Here is a 4,373-nt window from a genome sequence, read left to right on the forward strand (position 1 = left end):
AACAGCAACACTACCTGATATACTTCCGTGTTAACTACTGAAATGCTGTTCATTTCTCTTCACTCATTGTAATCTTTAGCACCTGACCCATTGTCTTACCCTATCTACATCATGAATACTATCAGCATTACTGTGACTACAACATCCATTAGATCATTTATACAAAACCCTTGCTTTTCACTACTGGTTGATGTATCTCACATTTAAAAATTTCTTCTCTCATTCCCATGTTTATACTCTAGTCATCACCAATCATTGCAATCCCTACAAAATCTTTAATTCAAACATCCTACTCTAACACACTATTCCTGTCTTTCCTGTCTTTCACACCATTAATTCTTAAAATTGATTGAGTTCTCTAGTATGTACCCTACCATTTTTTTTTACTTCCAATTACTACCCATGTCAATTCATCCTGAGTCACCCAGATTACATTCATTGACATCTTCATAGTCTCTCCATTGTAAATTTTCTTAACCCCCTTGTAGCACCTGGGTAAAATAAGAAAGATGTTATTCTGAATACCCACAAATCATATTCTAAGAATCCTCATACTGTCACTATCAAAGCAATTGGTTTTATCTGAGACAAATAGAATTAGATGTTTTATTAATTAGGATTTTTATGTTTTCTCTTGAAACTTGGTTTATAAAAATCATATATGAATTCATCTAAGATACAGGGTAGAAAGTTCAAACAAAAACATAGGGGAAAAAGTCCTAATTTTTTTCTGGGAGGAGAAAAAAGAGAGAAGCAGAGATATCAAGGCAATGTAGCAAATGTTTTAGAAGAATTTCCTCCTTAACAAAATCCACTAGTGTAATGAGAAAGCAGAGGGACTTTCTTTTACCTCCTTCAGTTTTGTCAATGTATTTCTGTAATCTGCAAAAAGTGAGGAAGTCTGGCCTGCGTTTCTTTTCCCTTCATTCTTTCAGTTATTATTGCCTCATTATACAGTCATTTGTAAAATGTTTGGGCAGACATTTTCTGTTGCATAAATTAAAGTCATCAAATCTTGTTTTGCCTACAGGTCTTTATGAAAATAGCAGCAACATTTTTATTTGAATGTCAAAATTTGTCAACCATTAAACTGATTGATTTTTCATTATACAATTTAATAGAAAAGGCAATCTTCAGTTTGTATGCAACATTACTCTGAGAAAGACTCATCATTGAAAAACCCTTTCTGCTTATACCTTAAAAACAATATTTTTCATAAGAAAGCCTCATGTTTTAAAGTTATCTCTTTACATAAATTGCTCCATTAATATGCCTTGTATAGTTATGGTATAACTCTCCTTACTTACTACAATGAAAGAGCTTTTTTATTTTGTAGTAGCAACACTAGCCTTTTAATTTAACTTTATTATAAACTCTTTCAGAAATAACCTATTGTTTATACAGTGTAGATTGTGACTCTCAAAAAAATGATCAAATTATCTGTCTCAGAAAGGGAAGAACATTTACCCAGGACTAACAGGTCTCAGCACCTGTGTTGTGTTTCTTACACAAATCCTTTAATATGGATCATGAACTTCTTTTGTAGGCACACCTATCATAGAAATAGTCTAGGTTAAATTGTAGGTTAGTTTACTCTTGGGCTATGCCTCTAAAAATGTCAGCTAGGATGCTAACTCATGCCAACTACTGCTGAAGCAACTGTTGGTTGGTTAAGAATGGAAGAGCAACCTTTATATCAGCTTATTTATTTGATGGAAAGAAAGAAAGATGTAAATTTCCATAGTCACATCCTTGCTTCATTAAGGCAGATGCATATCTATTGCTTGTATAAGGTCATGTAATCCCAAAACAGTACTAGAAATTAAAATTGTCCTTTGTTTAAAAAAAAAACATCACAAACATGAAAATGAAAGAATTGTCCAGATGTAGAAAACTTCATGAAATGGGAAAAACTTCTTTTCCTTTATTCGAGATATACAAATTCTAAGAAAAAAAGTGTTCGATGACGATAAAAAGTACCTTTATTTAAAAAGGAAAACTGAAAGAAAAGTTAAAAGAAAACAGATTATAGAATTAATATCATAAAGTGAGAAATCACAAAGGGAATAAAGTGAAAAATGGATGCTTATACTTCGCTAGGTCAGTAACTTTAAACATCTAAAAATTGTGGTAAAAAGAACTTAAAGAAACACTGAATTACTTGTAGATCTTGAAAAATCTATCAAGCCAATAGACATGGTACACTTTCAGATATTGTGGGCTCACTGACAAACTCTAGAGTTAAGATCATGACACATGCACTGAAAGGAACTTTCTGAAATGATTATCTAAAAAAGTGAAAAGTTTAGGCTAAAGATGCTTTTGCATTCTTTCAAAGAACACTAGGCTTTCTTATAAGTGACAGAGACAAAGTTTGGGTCACTAAAATAATGTCTACAGTTCCAAATTTAAGAATATGTAAAAAAAGGATTGTGATAAAAATCGCTATTATTATCAAGTTACTATCAATTACTTGTCGTGTAGAATAAGCCAAATAACAAAACCCTATGTAGTATTTATTTTGAGTTATGGCCACTTCCCTGCTTCTCTAAGCTTATTCCATGACAAGTTGCTCCCAAGATCTATAATTAGATGCTAATAAGAATTCATAGTTATTTATTTAAAAGAAAATATAATTTAAATGTATTAAAAGTATTTTAAGATAAAAACAATATAGTAATTTTCAACTCAATGGAAAAGCCAAGCAATGCACCTGTGAAGAATCAATGGAATAAACAGGTCCATCCCCCACTATGGAAAATAGTATGAGAGCAATGTAGTAAATTATGCAAAGGACGATATGATATCAGGCAGTGATATATAAAACATGGACATAAATTGTTAAGTGTTGATGATTGAATTTCTAATTTCCTTGTTTGGATAATATTTAGATTTCTGGCATCCTGAGTCATTTCCTATGAAGAAAAGAGGAAACTTCTATTTTCCAGGGATGCAGTTGGCCATAGTCCACACCAAAACCTCATTTCATTTAGATCACCTGACTGGCCCCTATAAATTTCACAACCTCTTTTTAAGAGAACCAGTCCTGGTTTGTTGGTAACTATACTGTTTGTCATTGCTATAAAGATTAAAGTTGGCTTTGAGTTAAATTTTGATGCTTGAGTAACTCATTTTATTTTGTCAACATAATAAGTGAAAGCATATTATAACTCTGTTGGAGTGGAAATGACAAGCTGGACATAAATTATATACCTTAACCATTTCCACATATTATTGTGCAGTGATAATATACAAATTGACAGTTTTTTTGTGTGTGTGATAACACAGTAAACTATGAAATAGGCATTCTTTTCCCATTTCCTAGTTGAAGAACCTGAGACAGTAGATCACTTACACAACTTGCTAGTAGGTGCTGGATTCTAAACCAGATTACTCTGACTCCATAGTCCTCTGTGCTTAGTCAATACATTGCTATACAATAGCCTAGTGGATTATATGGCACTATGTGCATAGTAAAGTCAATTTCACTTTTTATGTCCTATTCTTTGGGTAACATGAGACCTCAAAAATGAGAAAGGACTGTTACTTGGATATAGAGATGTGAATATTGTGTTCTGTAAAATTCAAATACTTGACTAGGTTAAAAATAAACAGGAAGCTTCCAACAATTAAACTTTCCTTGGAAGTGTTTGATGTCTATCTTGATAATTTTTTGCCATAGCAAAAATAGTTTAATTATGATCTTGATATTCTTAAAATGCATAAATATTTTAAAGATTCTTTTGTCAAACAAGAAAATGATCATGTCTACTACCTTTTTCTCACAAATACAAGAATTAAAGACTCCAAAAATTTTTGAAGTCTTTATTGGAACAAAGAGTTTTAGGCTTTTTACCTCACTTAAAATTAACAATATTAATATAATATTGTGAAGTTAGATGCAAGTTAGATGTTGGGATGGTACAAGAGAGCTGTAGCCTCATCTAGAATAAGAGAAGCCAATAAACAAAACACAGTATAGAGATATAAGCATGTAATTTAGAGATATGTAGGTAAGTGCTAAAGAACTAAAAGTAATGTTAAGTGTTGGCATCTGGGGAGCAAGAGTAGGAGTGGAAGGGCCTATCTGGAGGCCCTTGATTACTATTATATCATTTCCTATACTATTTGGTTTATTATGTGTTTGTATTACTTATTAAAATATTAAAATGTCCTCAGAGGCAGAGGTATAAATGATACTTCATCTTTAGCTACATTAAGAGAGATCAATAACCTTCAAAAATTTCAGAGTAAGTCTATGGCCATGCTACCCTGAACAAGCTTGATCCTGTCTGATCTCAGAAGCTAAGCAGGGTTGGACCTGGTTATTACTTGGATGGGAGACCACCTAGAAAGACCAAGTGCTGTAAACA

The 4,373-nt window shown here is 32.2% G+C and overlaps 1 pseudogene; it reads left to right on the plus strand.

Moving 5' to 3' along the window:
• Positions 1-4,254: 4,254 nt before the first annotated feature.
• Positions 4,255-4,373, plus strand: LOC118608593 (annotated as a pseudogene).

This window comes from Rousettus aegyptiacus, unplaced genomic scaffold (genome assembly GCF_014176215.1).
Source record: "Rousettus aegyptiacus isolate mRouAeg1 unplaced genomic scaffold, mRouAeg1.p scaffold_m13_p_9, whole genome shotgun sequence".
Classification (NCBI taxonomy): Eukaryota; Metazoa; Chordata; class Mammalia; order Chiroptera; family Pteropodidae; genus Rousettus; species Rousettus aegyptiacus.